The following is a 19261-nucleotide window of genomic DNA, read 5'->3' on the forward strand; positions in this document are numbered from 1 at the left end:
GTTGGTTTAGATTTGGTTGATGAGTTGTATGCTCTAATTAAATATTTTTCTGAATTAAGCTCAATTTTCATATCCTGTACTTGGCATATTGCCTATCATTTGTCATGGTGTTCATTTTTTAGCAAGCTTGTTTGCATGTACACACCATGACATCTTTACATGGACATTATGTGTTGCCACTTTTATCCATTGGTGGAACTGCATGCATTTAAATGTCTAGCAGATGTGTCCATGATTCTGTGTATTTTTGTGGCTGTGAAGAGCTTATATTTCAAAAGTGAAACTTTTGGAGGTTTTTAATATTTATTTTTGTGATTGAATATAAACATGCACAATGGCATGGCTCAAGTTGGGCTCATGATTCATGTATTCCAGTTTTAAGAGGACCTATTCTGGGTTGTTAGCCAAGATCCAAAATCCTCTATATCTGAGTTAATTTTGTCTCATCATTTTTCAAAATTTCAAATCTTAATCTTCTACAGGGCCAGGAGATTCCTAACAACGCAGAACATTTATTTTGTTAGAAGACTAAAAACGTTCTGGTTGATCACTAAAATTTGGATGCAGTTTTAATTCTGTCTGTTTTCATAAGTCTAATTGCATTGCCAATTTGTTGAAGTTTCCAAAATTTAATGTCTACATATAGAATATTTTTAGTTGTTTGCAACCATTATCCCTGTGGGACTTGTATCCATTCTTCGCAAATCATTCCTAATTTTAGTTATTTCACAGGTTTGCCTTGATGGAAAGACTATTGAGGCTGAAGCAGCTCATGGTACAATAACTCAGCATTTCCATGTTCATCAAAAGGGAGGTGAAACTAGCACAAACAACATAGCTTCTATCTTTTCATGGACACATGGGCTTGCACACAGGTACAAGAACCTGGTTTAGAAGTTCAATAATTGATGGGTGATCCACATTCTATTTATGGCTTTGACCAACATCTACATGATAGTGTATCCACTAACTTCTTTCAGATCTGACAAGCATTCATCCTAAGAATGATCTAGATTCACTTCCAGTATCTTCTCTGTGTTTAATTGTTTTTACTGCTTTTACGGCAGGGCAGAACTAGATGAAAATCCAAGACTACTTGAATTTTCAGAGAAGCTAGAAGCTGCCTGTGTAGGAACTGTTGAGATAGGGAAAATGACAAAAGATTATTTAGGATATTTAGGCATGGCAGAATATCTTTTATTTTGTTTGGACTAATACAATAATATTTGACAATTTGAAGTGTCTGTTTGTATTTTTTTATTATAAATATAGGATGCATACATCTCCTTGTAAAAGCTGATGATAGAGATGAAATTAATTAAGAAATAATTCATAAAGGGCTTTATTTGAAGCATCATGAGCAAATGCTCATAGTTTCGTGACTAAATGCTTCATTGAAGTCTTTGTTTTAGTTTTTTTTTATTTCAAGATATAAACATCTTGTTGTGAAAGCCGATGGTAGAGAGAAAAATAATTAAGAAGCAAGTCATAATCAGTTGCATTTGAAGCATCGTCATCAAATGCTCATAGCTTTGTGACTGAATGCAACAATAGGTTTTATGTCTTGTTGCTAAGAAAAAAAATCATTTATCACTTTGTATGTGCTTCCATGTAATATATTAATAATATCTTTTATCGGCATGCTTTTGTAGTATCTGTCAAACTATTGATGCTACTCACAAACCGAGTAAAATAGAGGAATATTGTGAAATGTTTAATCTAGGAAATGTTTGTAAGGTATGTAACAAACTAGGAACAATGATGGTCATTTAATTTTTCCCAAAGAGAAGCACTTTCCACAGGCCATATTAGCAGCCAAGGATTTAGTTCTGAGTAAATGGTTACACAAAGTTAGAGTGTTATTTAAATTTAATTGGATATAAATTAATATTCTTAGCATTCAAAATTCCAACTGTCAGTTTAGTTCATTCCTGACGGTGATCTGTTGGTGATAATTCAGTTCAAAAGGTAATTTATGGAAGACCCAGTTTGATCCATCAATCTATCATGCAATATTTTGCATAATTTTTTCTCAAATTGCAGAATTTAATGCTTTGATTGTGAACAGGACTTCATGTTAATTCTTAATATCATCATCGTAATGTGTTGTTATATTCGGTGGATTCCATCATTGTAATTCAGGCAGTTCCATTTTTCATTATAGAACTAGTTGTTTTGTCACTATGTGCTGCTCTATTTTTCTCTGTTCTTTCCTGCAAGTGTGGCTTCTATTTTCCTGGCTAGATCTATGTAATAGCCGAAATTCTACAAGCTACACTCACCATGAAGAAGGTCATATGCAACACAACCAAAAGAAAGCCTATGATATAAATATAAAAATGAATACTGAGATAGCAATTATTCACTCAAACATATGTTAAATGGATAATGACTTTACAATGCCTTCTAGGTAATTCTGCAATGGAATACATGCTTTATCAAACTTGCAACATGCACAATATGTAATGATAATTCTTAGCCTTTATTACCTACATATTCAAAGCTGTCAAATTGTTTTCTTGCTCTCACTTCTTTGAATGCCACATGATGTGACAATGCTTTCTTTTTCGCCACAGGAACAAGGGAGTGACAACACAGACAATAGTAGGTTTGGCTCTTTGACTGCATACAAAGTAATTTCCCCAATTCTCAAGAATTTGATTTTTTGACACTAAATATAGAAGTTATAATTACTAGGCTTTACGAGCCCTATATATTTGAATGAGCATTTTCTCTATTTGCCAAATTTTGAGACTATGTCTTTGGCCAAATATTAACGTGTTCTCTTCGTACAGCTGAATTCATATGTATGAAAATTTATTGAGTACTTGACAAATAAGTTTATTATTGCCCACAACAATGGTAATTTCTTTTGGTTCAACTTTGATATGAGACAATCACGACACTCTCTACTTGGATTGCTTATGTTGTAATATTATATCAATTATTATGCAACATTTGCTTACACTATGTGGATCCATCAGATTTATTTTAATTGTGATATACCTAATAGAGTATTGAGTGTAGATAGTTTATTTGGTGAACAACTTTTGCTTGATTTAATCATGGACAGCCATATATGCTAATTGTAGCATCGATTTGGTGGAGCATTTTATGTTCCTGTTGTGATGATAGTTTGTATGAGTACTATATTGCTCAAACAAATATAATGACCAGAGGTAGAGACTAATGAGAATGATAATTTGAGTTAGCATGTTGGTGTAAGATTGCATCCAGTGTATCTATTATAACTTTTAAAAACATGTAACTATATGAAGAGAATGGCTATAATTTGTATTTCATAAAGAAAACTATAAGGATTTTTATTGTTTATTTCTCCATTTTTCTCCTAAATTAATTATAGAATAATATAAAAGTTAGAACATTCAACACTTCTTATTGATGGAAGGAGACTACTTTTCCATTGACAAATAAGTTTCAATGTCACCACAAATCTATATAAGACATCTAGGATAGTAAGGACCAGCAGAGCCATGAAAAAGTATAACAACAATGCATCATAATTTGCAATAGAAGGCAACACCATTCCCCTTTTAATTGCTGAGACCAAAGTTCAAACACAACACCTTAGAAACATTACTGATAATCCCTCCCTACCCACTCCAAATTTGATTCAAACAACATAGAAAAACCTTTCAAACAAGCTTACTTCCAGCTGAAGAGATAAGTTTCATTTCTTGTAGTCTCTCTCTTTCTGTTTGGCTTTCCTCTGATTCTTCTTCTAGAATCAATGCTTGAGGTCTCTCAAGAGCTGCATAAGTAATGATTTAATAGTAAGTTTCTACAATTTATAAGAATTCTTCAGTTAATGCTTCTAGAATCGATTGTTAAAGGATTTTTTCATCAATATTTTGGAACACACTCTGTGATCCATCCTCAGGATGTGATGCAAAATGTTGATGAAAAACTGACTCTGAAAAAACTATGATTTACATGGACAGGCAGATCATTATTTTCTTGAGTATTTTGAATCACCCAATTCAATTAAGAGAAAGGGGATTTTAGGGATTCAAATTACAATCTAAATAATTTGAATGACCCAATACAATCAAGAGAAAGAGGATATCAAGAATTCAACTTACGATTTAGATAGGCCAATGTGAGAGTGTAGAGCAAGTTAAAGAGAGTTGCATATCCTGCCAGTACTCCAATGGTCATCCAGTACCAGTAGCTTTCAAGAAACAATCCACGAGCTTCTAATGTTACCACACCAATTGTTTCACTGCTTGCTTAGTGCTACAACAATAATCGGTCATCACATTATCATAACATTTCTCAACTGAAACACAAAACAAACATCAATGCCCCTTTTTGATCTATATATGTTATAACACAGTTACGATCCTAACCTTCATCCAACGCGTTGATAGATATTCATTCACTGCAATGGCATTTTGAGCATACATGAGAGGAGATATCCAATACCCCCATATCCACTAGGGCTTGATTTCCTCTGCAAACACAAGATCCGCGAGGAATGTCAAATTATTTCAAGTTTGGATTACTAGAATCTATTCTACTTTGTTGACAATGGTATGGTACCTCTGGATATAATGAATCCGCCAAGGACTAATACAATCAGGAGTACAAATGTTCCAAAGGTGTTTGCCACAAGCTTACTCCATCCGACTGCAACAATTAAAAAAAAAGTGAGAGAGACATTTGGTGTAGGACGAATAAGAGTAAAAACTGTCAGAAAAACCTGCATGAGAGAATGGATTAGAGTCATCAAGTGCTGAATTAATGGCACTGTGAGGAAACGAATGGTCTTGAATCTAATACCTTTGGGGATTTGGGGTAAAGCCAATGGTATAGTAGGTGAGAATGACCCATATGGAAGATTCCAAGAGTGAGAGAGGAACTCTCATGACCCATGTAGGAAGTGAATAAGCCCAAGCAAGATACAGCTTTGAATCTCTCTGCTTGTAGAACACGGGAAGGTGAATCATAGTAATAGACAGATCTATAAATCCATTGAACATGATGTTAAGCAGGGTGAAAAATAGAGCACCGAAGTAAACAGACATGAAATATTTTTTTTTTGTTTTACTTCTTTTACCGTCGCAATTGTGACGGCAACCCCAAAAATTATGATGGCGTTGTCATCACATCTACAGCAACTCTATCACAATTGTGATGAAAAACACAAGAATTGTGACGGGGTTGATGTGCCAATAAGGTGGCTGTATAGTGACGGATAGGTGTCGCAAATGCGACGGCAAGGGGTAGATGTCGTAAATTGTGACTAAATAACTATGACATCAATGTCTATCACAGTGGTGACACATTGTTGTTGTAATTGCGACACATAGCCATCGCAAATTGATGCCAAATCTATTAGTGCCATCATGCTGATGGAGATAACTATTGGATACAATTATTCAATTGTGTGTTGTCTTTGATGTTACACAAATTTCATATCAGTTATCAGGCAGATTCTACTGAGCTTAGAAGGTTAGCAAAGAGAATTACAAAGTCTAAAGAATGTTTCTAAAGTTTTTACTATGCAAATAGTTTCTACCGAGCTCACTCAAGCACTGAAGGCTTCTGCGGTAGAAATTAGTTTCTACTGAGCTAGCAAGGTCAGCAAAGAGAAATAAATTTCTATCGAGCTCACATGGTCAGTGAAGGAAAGTTATTTCTTACTGAGTTCACTTGGTCTCCAAAGGATTTTATAGAGTTTGCAGTGTTTACCGAGCTTCACTTGGTTAACACTGGAAATCATTTTCTAGAGCAGTGCTTACCAAGCAGGGTCAGCCAATGATGGATTTCATTGTTTTGGGAAATAAAGTTTATTTGTTTAATGTAATGTTTATAGCCAACTGATGTATGGTTTATTGATAAATGTAACTTGCAATTGAGTTAACTTGACAATTTGTAATGTATAAATAAAAGGTCAAGTTGTGGTTTTGAATTGTAATGAGCGAGCATGAAAATGAGTCGATTGTGTGAAGAGGAAGTGTGAGCAAATTTTGAAGGATCAAATATCCTTGAGAAGTAGTAGAGTTGTATTCAATCAGTGAGGATATATTGAAGTAGAGCAGAGATCTGTATCAACAAAGTTCAATTGCATCTCATTCAAGTCACTTATTGTTACTTTCTCATCATTGTAACAGTAATTCCTAAATTTCTTAATAGAGTTGGTCTAATAGCCATTTTGTAAATCCTCTAACAAGGTGGACAGTTCTACTAAATTGTTCTAAAGTCCTCTAGCAAGGCCACTCCTAGCAGGGTGATTAAATCCTCTAATAGGGTCACACTTAACAATGTGTTTTGTAACCTTTAACAGGGTTAGCTCCTAGCAAGGCTCACTTCAGAAGAGTGAAAATTAGTAGCTAGTTACTTGGTGTTTTTTCTCATATTGGGTTTCCATGTTAAATCTAGTGTCCCTTGTGTTCATGTTATTTACTTTTACATGCATGTTAATAATTGTGAATGCTTAAAGATCATTAACAAGTTAATCTACCGAGTTACATCATTTCTCTATGTGGCTACTAAGTGGTAGCAGTAATTAAGTTTTAAGACATCTAAGGGATCTGTGGATTTTTTTTTTTGGTAACTAATTCACCCCCCACTCAGTTACTCCATCTATATTTTCAACAATAATGATTCGATCCCAACCACAGAACAAAAACATCCATAATGGCTAATCATTCACGCCAAATAGTACAAAGGACTAAAACTAAGATCATGAGATAATGCAATATAATAAGTCCTAGTCAGATACTCTATGGGTCTACTATGTAGGGACTTTGGTGGAGAGTAGGTTACTTGGGACTCCCAAGCTCAACATTGTAATGGACTGTTCCCCTAAGGACTCCCTCGGGAGGCCAATGTACTACATCCCCATATGAGCCGTGTGAACAATGTGGTATTTTTTTATCTTATTTAATTATGACTTAATTAGAAACTTCTACATGTATACCTTGTCAGGAACATGACCCGGGAGTTATGAGAGAAGCCCCTCCACTGACCTACCCTACATACCCATCTTTATTACATGATGAGTGTCTGTAAGTAATTTAGTTTCCCAACCCAACCCCAATGAACATAACTCAACCAAAAAGCAACTGGGAGCATGGGTCTTGCAAGAACCTGACAAGTGCACACTCATGTGCTCATGTGTGGGCACACTAACTACATGATGAATAGAAAATATTGGCTGGATGAGAAACATAAAAAATAGAAGTATAAAAATTCACTCAACTGACCTATATCTAGGAGTATGGATTCTACATGAATCCCAATGCAGAATAAATCACCAAGCATCATGAACTCACTCAACCAGCCTAGATCTAGGAGTACAGATTCTACATGAATCCCAATGTCCATGAAGGGGAAACATAACATGCAAGGAAACATGGAATATAATCCATTTCCACTATCCTAGGAAACAATGCCAAAATCCCAACAAAATATGCATGCAAATCAAGGCAAGAATAAAAAGCCAAAACTCAAAGTTCTTAGATAACAAAAAAACTAAAACCTCAATTCAAGAATAGGATCACAAGATCAAGGGTCCAATAATATTCACCAAACAGACACAGATTCCCAATTTGGAAAACCTGACAAAAAAAGTCCACAAATCCACTATGGAAACACGATTTCAGATTAGGAAATAAAATACTCTAGAATATTCTATATCCATTCTGATTCCATGATCCTAATTGTTAAGGGAAGGGCTACATGATCAAAACTCTAAATAACCCAGACAATGAGAAAACTTTGATTTCTCACAAGAGGCTTTGGAAGAATTTCCTCCAAAATTCTCAAATAACAATGTGAGAAGTGAGAATAAACTCACTTTTAGCCAATATATGCACTTTTGCAAAGTGACATATTAATTAGATTATTTCAATTAAATAATCTAATTGCCTTTGACGCAGGTAGGAAAAGAAGAACCAGGGCCGAAGGCACACCCAGCTATCCAATTCACCCTGCAAGAGTTAACACAACAGAAACAATACATAAGAACAACACCAAGAAGGGGGAGAGCAAAATATTTCTTATAGATTCATCAAATGATCAACATACATGCCCAATTGTAAGGCCTTCTGGGTTACGGCCAAAATGTAAAGAATACAACTTCAAATTCACACTTATAGACATATACCACCTCTTCACAATCCTCTTTCTTCTCTTCCTCTCTTCTTCTCTAAAACTCAATCCTATACTTCCTTAAATACTTGCTAAAATGGCTTACAAAAGATTTTAGAACATGGAAAAGCCACAAGTCGACTCTCAATAAATATTAAATACTTATACCAAAATTAAATGCAAGCAAAGTCAGCCCAGACTAGAACCAGACATAGATTACTTAGCAAATGAAAACTTTTTAAAATTGCCACTCAGCATCCACATGAACTCGACATCCAAAGGAATCACATGGTAGCAACTAAAAACTCAACATCCAAAGAAATCAATCAACAACCAAAGGATCTTGGCAACCAAAGGAATCGCTCGGCACCCAAAGGATCACTGAACACCCAAAGGATCACTCGGCAACCAAAGGAATCACTCAGCACCCAAAGGATCACTAGGAAACCAAAGACTTCGCATCAACTTAAGAACTCATCAGCAACTGACAGAATGAACAAAAGTGTAGGATTACAAGGAAATTCAGGATGCTCCTACATTAGACAACCTGGGTTGGAGAAACAATTCTCCTAAATCATGCAAGTGTTACAACCTAAGTTGCATCTAACTCAGATTGAGAAATCCATGTAGCATCTTCAACTAGTCTATTCTTCCACTTCACCAAATATTCATAGTAATATCTTCCTCTTATGCTCTTGTCAACTCTCTGATTCAATATTTGTTCAACTTCTTCAATCTACTTCTTAGGATAATCATTAGGTGCAACAACTTCATCATCTGACTCATGATACTTATATAGATCAGCAACATTGAATATAGGAGATATATCCATCTCATTAGGTAACTCAACTTCATAAGCATTACCACTATCAAACTTCTTCAAGATTTTACAAGGTACAAAATTCTTCATCTTTAGCTCATTGTTTGTTCCAACAAGGAATCTTCCTTTCTTCAAATGAACCATCACCTCATCACCAACTTGAAAAAAATGTCTTCTATTCTTATCAGCATTCTCCTTATACTTTTCATTACTTTTTTCCAACCTCAACTTCACTTCCTTATGCAAAGACTCCATGAAATCAGCAAATGCTTCCCCTGCAGCACTTCTCTTGTCTTCACCAACAACATCCCTCAAATCTAATACTCCTCTAGGCTACATTCTAGTAACAATCTCAAAAGGTGTCTTCCTTGTACTCCTATTCACATAATTATTATATGCAAACTTAGCTTGTACCAATACCATTTTCCAATTACTTGGCCTATCTCCTACTAGAAATTTCAGCAAATTACCCAAGCTTCTATTCACAACCTTTGTCTATCCATTTGTCTATGGATGGAATGTAGAACTAAATTTCAACTTAGTACCCATTTTCTTCCACAAAGTCTTCCAAAAATAACCAACAAACTTACTATCACTATCAAAAATAATGCTTTTTGGTAATCCATGCAATCTCACAATCTCTTTAATGAAAAGTTCAATAACATGCTCAACATCTGATGTCTTCTTACATGGTATGAAATGAGCCATTTTAGAAAAAAAAATTCACTACAACCCCTTCACTGTCTTAGGTAATCCAAGAACAAAATCCATACTGATGTCACTCCAAGGTTTCATAGGAACAGTAATAGGTGTATACAAACTAATATTTTGACTTACTTCTTTTGCAACTTAACAAACTCCACAACTCTTCACAAATTTTTGAACATCCTTATACATTTGTGGCCAATAATACTTCTCCTTCACCAAACTCAATGTCTTATCAATTCCAAAATGTCCAACCAATCCACCACCATGCTTTTCCTTAATCAGATTCAACCTCATAGAACTTCTAGGAATACACAACTAAATACCTTTGAACAACATACCTTCTTGAATGGAATACTCATCATACTTACTTATCATACTCATCATACTTACTTATGTGATCTATCAGATTTGGTTCTTTGCACTCTCTCCATGCCTCAAAAAAATTAGGATCAACATCATATAATTCTTTCATTTCATCAAAACCAAGAACTTCAACCTTCATTTTAGTCAACAAAGAACATCTTCTACTCAATGCATCAACAAATTTGTTAGTAACTCCACTCTTATTCTTAATGAAAAATGTAAAATTTTGCAAGTACACAACCACTTCATATGTCTTTGATTCAATTTATGTTGACTTCCCAAGTATTGTAAAGCTTTATGATCAGTATACAACACAAACTCCTTAGGAATCAAATAATGTCTCCACTTCTTTGATTCTTGAACAATAGCATAAAATTCTTGATCATACACATAATACTTCCTTTTAGCATCATTTGACTTTTCACTAAAGAAAGAAACAGGTTTACCTTCCTAACTTAATATAGCTCCTATTGCATTACCACTTGCATCACATTCAACTTGAAATACCTTATTGAAGTCAGGCAAAGCCAAAAACAAGAAACTCAGCAACCTTTTGTTTCAAAGTCTCAAAACTCTTATCACCTCCATGTGTCCACTTGAATTCCTTTTTATCTCCTCTCATTGTATCTTTCATATCATTACAAATAGCAATGAAATTTCTCATGAACTTGTTAACCACATTATGAGTCGCCATAATTGGAACTTTTCCTAGGTTGCCTATCTAGTCGTCAAAGCTTCTCATTGTCATTTCATGTTTTCCCGATCATCAAAAGCATTGGACAAAGTCACCTGAAGCTTCATGTATTTCCTCATCCTTGTCCAAACCACTTTGAACCACTTTTAACCACTTTGAACCTTAGTTCAAAGTAGTTCAACCAAAGGTTTTTATGCTAAATTTTGTTTCCTACAAGTAATTAACACAAGAATTTGGAATGTTCATTTGAACCAATTCGAACCCCTTCAAAGCTTGGTTTGAAGTAGTTCAAAGTAGTTCTATAATGAAGGCCTTTTAGCAAAATTGATTGTGGGTTGGTGAAATTTTCAAGTTCACATGGCGTGAATTATCATGTCAATAGGTGATCATTCAAAGTGGGTGCCTTAATTTCAAGAATGGGAAAATGCCATCATGATTTAAAGTGAAAAATATTTTTGCCAAAGGAAAGATTGGGTGTCAGATAAAGCTAATCATTATTAGGACAGCCACAAAAAGGAGCTATTTAATAAAAAGGTCACGTCAAAAGATTTTGAACATGTAAAATTAGCTGCAATTGATCTATCATGAATGCCTCGTTATAAGGTTGTAATTTTGCATGTAAGTTCTCTTTTCCTTAAAAAGAGCGTAGTCTTTCTTTTTGTTTACCATGCAAAAAGGAAATTCAAAGGAGGAGCTGCTAAGAGATAGGAAAAGAGGTTATTTTCTTAGCAACTTGCAGGTGAGAATACATAAAAGCCTTCTTTTTTCTACTGTTTATATGCATTTCAAAAATAAAATCAGTTTGAGCCCTTTTTTTTCCTTGTTTAAGATGAAATCTATATTGCATTTCTTTGGTAATGTGTCAAGTCTAGAGTGAAAAAGACCCGTTATTTGTGATACAAATTTAGAAGGTGTTAGGTTGGAGAAATTATAGTCAAATTTCCTTGAGCAAGCTGATGAATTCAATGGTTGTATGAAAATTTTGACTAGCAGCCTAATTGAAGCCATAGCCTTCCCTCCTTACTTGTTAAGCCTTGAATTGCTCCATCTTTGTATCAACCATTATGATGTAAGGAGTAAGAGTATCCTGAATAAGGATGGAGAACCTATTCTATCAATATCTAGAGAGACCATTGCCTTGGTGCTGAAATCCCCAGCTGAACACCGAGAAACCCCAAAAGAATATCGTAACATCCTAGCTAGAAAGTGGACAATGACTAGTTATGGTGAAGGTTCAAGACTACCCAAGATAGTCACAAAGGATCACCTAAAGCCCCATATTTATGATCTTGTCGTAATATTACATAGAGTTAAAGGTTTGGCTGATGTCCCCCTTTTTGAGGAATGGATGTTCCATTATGTTGAAATTATTTTAAAGGGAGAACAATGGATGGATTGGGTAGAAATAATTGCTAGCTCTTTAAGGACACAACTTAGACTTGTTAAAGAACCAGGGAGAATTTCTACATGGCTTCTTACCTTACATACTACATAGCTTGTGTTAGTAATCTCACTTCCCTACCCCATGAGATTTGGAATGAAGATATAACAATCTATCAATATTGTCCCTTGTTGCAAAAGGATAAAGTGTTGGAAAATTATAGGAAGGTGCATGATGTATTGATAGAAAGTGTACATTTATCTCTAAAAAAGTCACCCATGCCCAGGCTATTCCCAAGAAACTCAAAAACTAATTCAAAATTATGGAAGCTATTACATACAATTCCTGAAGTTCACCTATTTGAGAATAGGAAGATTCGAAGATGAGCCCATAAGGTTACCGCGCTATGCACTTGATTATTTTGTTTTAGTTGAGGTCTATAGCAAACTATTCCTTGTTATTAAAGATAATCCCTTGCAAGAAAATTAGGAGTCGGTATTTCCTATCAAGCTTGCCCCTTTGACTTGTACCAGCATGATCAATGCTTCAGTCATATGAAGCAATTTTCTCGACTTTGGTTTCATGTCTTATCAAGGGAGAAGAGATTTTGATTGTAAGGGTTTTGCAGCTCAAGTTCTTAGTCTGGAAGGTTAGTCATCCACAATTCCACACTTGCAAGATTTATTGCAGGATTGTAAGAATGAAAAGGAAGTCTTAAAAAGGGACCATTCAAGATTAACGCTTCAACAGATTAGCTCCCTCAAATTGAAATTTCAACTTGAAAGAGTAATTAAAGATGGTTCAGATATTATTGAACCTAGATGGGAGGAAGCCAGTGAGTTAAGAAAATTGGAAGTGGATTGGAATTAAGGAGAGGAAGATGATATAAATCTAAGAACTAGATCCATTCTCTCTCATACAGACAACTGGATAAGGAGGCAGAGCATGAAAGTAGTCGATGAACTATCTCCAAAAATGGTTTCTTTTTCTAAACCATTGACCTCTGACATCCAAGTTTCATCTTTTGTTGCAAGTGTGTCAACTCTCAGCAAGTAGAAAAAGATGCCAGCACTCACACAGAACATGGCTCCTCGAACCAGATCTAAAACTAAGTCTGAAGCCCTCATGCAACAAGAAGTTCAAAAGGAAAGGATGCTAACTCAAGGATAGGATTCGGGTGATGGTTTCAATTTCTCAGACAATCCTAATGGAAACATGTAGTTTATTGAAGCTCATAGGGTGGATCAGCCTAAATTCATGACTCCTACCCAAGATACCCAAGCAATCTCTATTAACCCCATTATCCCATCCTAGTTGTCAAGTTTAGTCAATAAGAAAAGAAATTTATAGCCAGTATGCATGCCTGTGAAAGACATCATAACAAAATATGTAGCATGTGGTTCCACAGTTAAAAAGATGAAAACTGATGTCATTTAATCAAAGACCTAGTAATAGGGAAAATCATAGCAAAGCTGGCTACATATAAGCAGAAGTCTGAAACTAGAGAGATTGATAGCATAGGCTTCAAAGTTACTTTGGTTGAACTTGGAACTATCAATAGAAATACAAGCAATAATTTATTTAAATTCTCAGTTGATCATATGTTAACCCAATCTAAAAAGGATAGCAGAGAGAAAAAGGAACTCAAGGCCTTAGTGGTGACTATGGCTACTTATATTGATTCTTTGATGAGTCTCAGAGCCCTATCGATTGTTCAAGCTCCTCAGTCCTTTGACCTCAACTTTGTAGACAACCAACAATTGGTAAAATAGATGTAAAAGGGGAAGCTACTCGCAGATGCAATGCAGGATTGGGTGAATACTATTATCAAAGAAGGTAACAAGTTTATCCTAGAGTTCACTATTGTGTATGTTGAAGGATAAACACTCTTAGGAGAGATTCAAACTCTGATTCTAGGATGGGAAACCGAATGGAGCCGGTGCTAGGTAGTTGTATTTCAGGTGACTGAAGTTGAAAGATTTGAAGTGCTTAAATTTCTAAGTGAGAATCCAATGAAAAATGTGGATTCATGTATGTTGTTCATCATGAAAAATGACATGGGTTGGAAAGAATCAATTTATAAAGAAGCAATTAAAGAGATGCAATCCATTGAAAGCTAGATTGTTGGGATGCATAAGGAGCTTCTTAAGGACATGAACATAGTAAACCCTATAGGAATTCTACAATTTGATGATGGGAACATGGATTCTGAAGCATTAACAAAGAGCTTCAATGATACTATTGAAAAGATCAAAGATAATGAATCACCTACTGCTAGTGATTTCGTCACACTAGCAAATATCGAATCCATGTTATGTCTAAACAGGAATCTCATGCCATGTTAGAACTTGAAAATAGAGGAATTCAAATGGAAAAAGGATGTGTGTAGAGCTAAGCTATTGAGTTTAAAGAACCCCCATTCCCATCCAATGCAAGAATTCATGAACACCTTCAGAAGCTGGAAATTGGTGAGGCAAACCGTGGGTGAAGAAGAGAAGACCGGTGATGAAGTTTGATCAGGATAGTTACTTTCGATCATATTTTGGCAACCATTTTAAATAACTATTTTTTATTCATATCTTAACTGTTTGAACCAAAATGGCTGGGCTTTAATGGAGGCTTTTCGGATTTTTAATGATACTATAAATGTTGGGGCATTGAACTAATTAGGGGTTAGAAGAGATAGCTAGAAAATATTTTGATAAGTAGATACTTTAACAGTAATTGATAGATAGCATATATATGTTTTCTTTTGAATGACTGTGTGCATGAAGAAAGTTATACATACATACATACATACATACATACATACATATATACATACATACATACATACATACATACATACATACATATATCATCTTGGATCCTGCTTTGAAACTTGGTGTTCGAAGTGTTTAAATCATTGTTACTTTGTGAGCTTTGATTTATTGATTGGAGACGTCTTTTGTTGTTTCTATCGTGAATTATTTTAGGTAAATTTCCTAAATGATTATTATTAAGTTTTTATGTAACTCCTTTCTTTGAATAAGTGTTTTTGGAGAAAGTTTGTGAATTATTTTTCCTTTATTGCATGAATGAATTGTCACCACACTACCCAAGAGTATGTGAGAGTCCTTATGCACTTTCTTAAAAAAGTGTGAAATTAATTTGAATTCCTTGATAAATCTTTCAAAGGAGCTACACCTATAAATACAGAGAGAAAAATAATAATATGAATTTTTCTCAGTTGTTGTGAACATTTTTGTACTTTCAAAATCTTGGGCATAGAGTAAATTATCATCATATAAATAGAAAGACAATCTGTTCACTAATAGAACTTTCTATAGAAACTAGCCAAACCATGAAATGATCTTACCTCACTCACATTCTCAGGTGTAGGCCATTCCAAAATTGCTTTAACCTTCTTAGGATCCATCTTCAATCCATCAACTGAAATCACAAATCCCAAATACACAATCTCCTCTTGCATAAAAGAACACTTTTTTCAAATTAATCAGTAACTTTTCCTCTTTCAACCTCTGCAATACTTGTCTAATATGCTCAAGATTTTCTTCCTTAGTCTTACTGAATATCTGAATATCATCCAAATAAAAAATCACTAACTTACCCAAGAATCTTTTTAGAACTTCATTCATCAACCTCATGAAAGTACTAGGTGCATTAGTCAAACCAAAAGGCATAACCAACCATTCATAGAAACCATCTTTTATCTTAAAAGCAATCTTCCATTCATCACCTTCTCTAATTTTGATCTGATGATAGCCACTCTTTAAATCAACCTTGGTAAAATACTTTACTCCACTCAAACAATCCATTATGTCATCCATCCTTATCATAGGAAACCTATATTTCACTGTAATCTTGTTGATAGCTATGGAATCAGTACACATTCTCCATTCTCCATTCTTTTTAGGTGCTAATATATATAGTAGGTATAGTACATGAACTCAAGCTTTCTCTAATCAAACCTTTCTGCAATAATTCATGCACTTGTCTGTTAAGTTCTTCAATTTTTTTAGGTGTCAATCTATATGGTTCTTTATTCGAAAAACTAGCTCTAGGAATTAGATCCATACAATGACTTATACTTCTCATTGGAGGTAAACCATTAGGTATATCCTCTACAACAATCTCTTTATATGCCTTCAGCAATTCTACAATTTCATTTGGTACTTGGTCAATACTAGCAGTTGTCACTCGATCACCACTGACTGGTACTCAACTAACACTATTTTTTGGCACTCAGCTACTATTGACACAGTTCAATTTCCTTGGAATTATAGCAAAATAGACTTGATTCCTTTTCATTTCCTTTTCAAATTGTTTCCCATTAACCATGCAAATTTTTACAACAATACAATTAACCTTATCTGGACTTTCAATTAAAGCCAGCAATATTTGTTTCTTCCCATTCACCCAAAGCGTATATTGACTCAATCTTCCATCATGTATAGCATATGTATCATATTTCTAAGGTCAACCCAATAGAATATGACAATAATCCATAGGCATAATATCACACTAAACTTCATCAAAGTAATGTCTAATCTTGAATTTCACAAGGCATTGCTCACTTACCAATATTTTTAAGCTCATCTTTGATCCATGAAACATGATAGGGTTTAGGATGCTTCAACCTCTACAACCACAACTTTGTAACCAACTCTTATGATGCTAAATTTGTGGAACTTCCACTATCAATGATCACTTTGCAACATTTTCGAACCATCTTACGTCTTGTTTTGAAAAGACTTCTTCTAAGGATAGGTTCCTCATCAATTCCCTTATTACATAAGGTTCTTCTCACCATTATATTTTCTCCAACTTCAGGTCCACTTGGTGAACCCTCATCATCTCCTTGAATCACAACATTTCTGTTATCTTACCCACTTTTAGAGGATCTACATTCAAAAGATCTATGTCCCTCTTTACCACATCTGAAATAATTACCATGAAATCCACCTCTAGAATAAGAATTACCTCTTCCTCAATAAGATCCAGTACTTCCTTAGTATGAACTACCACCTTTCCACTCGGTCTTGTCTTTGTCATCATTCTTCCATTTAGATTTGCCCTTGTCTTGCACAAAATTGTCAGATATGCTACCTTCTCCATAAGATCTACCTCTGCCTCTCTGGAGTCTACCACCTCTACCTCTTTGTCTTTGTTCATACTTCTTTGTCAAGATCTCTTCATCTTTCAAGGCATACAAGGTTGCTTCTTCCACACTCTCCAATTTCACAAAACTTATCTCATCTTGAATTCCAAATCTCAATCCATTTATGTACCTTGCAATTTTCTCAACATCATCATCCACATGTCTAGATCTAATGTCTAATCTATAGAATTACTTAGTATATTCCTTTACACTCATGTCTCTTTGTCTCAAATTTTGAATCTCTCTCAACAAGCTAACTTGGTAATCAGTAGGGAGGAATTTGTTTTTTATCTTATTCACCATCATCACCCAAGCTCCAATCTTCTCTTTCCTCTCCTTTGTCTATCAGTTTGCAAATGCTCCCACCATAGTGAGGCATGACCTTTCAGCCTTGTAACTGCAATCTTCACCTTCCTATTATTAGGAGTGTTTTCATACTCAAAGAACTTCTCCATATCAAAGATCCAATCCAGTATAGTATTGGTATTCAATTTACCATCATAAGGAACAACTTCTACAATGGGCTTCGAATGTGCCCTAGACAACACTCTCAAAAATCTTTCCTCATCTTGATCTTCTTCAAGTTTTGGATTATGGTTTGATGTTACTGCTTCATCATCACTTACATCATCAAGATGTGCTCCTCTCCTCTAGGTTGTCTCCACAACATTTAATCTAGCTGCAATTTGTCTCAATTGATCCAATATAGCATTATTAGCATTTTCTCTACCTCAAACCATCTTTACAAATTAGGTTCCTGAAAGATTGTAACCCTCTACAAGTTATAGGTCAAATTCATAGATCTACAACCCTACAACCAATATCCAAAATAGGGTTCTACATGATCTAATCTCCACAACAACAAACCTCAAGCTCTGATACCACCTGATGTGGGTAGGAAAAGAAGAACCAAGGTCGAAGGCACACCTAGCTATCCAATCCACCCTGCAAGAGTTAACACAATGGAAACAATACACAAGAACAACACCAAGAAGGGAGAGAACAAAATATTTCTTATAGATTCATCAAATGATCAACGTACATGCCTAGCTATAAGGCCTTTTGGGTTATGGCCAAAATGTAAAGAATACAACTTCAAATTTGCACTTCCAGACACATACCACCTCTTTGCTTTCTTCTCTTTCTCTCTTCTACTCTAAAACGCAATCCTATACTTCCTTGAATACTTTCCAAAATGGCTTACAAAAGATTCCAGAACATAGAAAAGCCACAAGTTGGCTCTCAACAAATATTAACAGCTTATACCAAAATTAAATGTGAGCAAAGTCAGCCCAAACTGGAACCAGACATAGATTACTCATCAAATGTAAGCTTTTTAAAACTGGCACTCAACATCCAAAGGAATCACTTAGCAGTAGCTATGAACTCGGCATCCAAATAAATCACTTGGCAACCTAAGGAGCTCGGTAGCCAAAGGAATCACTCAGCACCCAAGGGATAAGTCAGCAACCAAAGAAGCTTGACAACAAAAGGAATCGCTCAACAACCAAAGACTTAGCATTAACTTAAGAACTTAACAACAATTGACAGAATGAACAAAAGTGCAGGATTACAAGGAAACCCAGGATGCTCCTGCATCAGGCTCCCTTAACCCAAATTAAATTAGGTGATTCCATTTGAATTGGAATCCAACTACAACAAATTAGCCAGCAATAAAATAAAGATTAAATCAAATAATTAAAGTCCCTCTAACCCATTAAACATCATTTAATTTAATCTTTTTTATGACCAATGCAGAATCCTAAATGCACAGGCACGTTCACAGGTCTAATCACATAATGCATTATGAATTTGGATTTACCAATTACTAGAGGATTAAAATAACAATAAAGATACATCACCCATACATGGATGATATTGGCTCAGCATGAAATGTTTGATCAATAACTCTGTGTGCCACTATCGGGGATATAAGTCCTACATAATAACAAACACCATTAAGTATAGATGCACAATAATAATAGCCAAACTGGCAATTATGAAAAATCACATAAT

The 19261-nt window shown here is 34.9% G+C and overlaps 1 pseudogene; it reads left to right on the forward strand.

Moving 5' to 3' along the window:
• LOC149548141 (cytosolic isocitrate dehydrogenase [NADP]-like) overlaps window positions 1-1215 on the forward strand; it is a 122849-nt pseudogene extending 121634 nt beyond the window's left edge.
• The last annotated feature ends 18046 nt before the right edge of the window (window positions 1216-19261 follow it).

Source organism: Cupressus sempervirens, chromosome 7 (assembly GCF_028749045.1).
Source record: "Cupressus sempervirens isolate cs-2001-9-10 chromosome 7, ASM2874904v1, whole genome shotgun sequence".
NCBI classification, from domain to species: domain Eukaryota; kingdom Viridiplantae; phylum Streptophyta; class Pinopsida; order Cupressales; family Cupressaceae; genus Cupressus; species Cupressus sempervirens.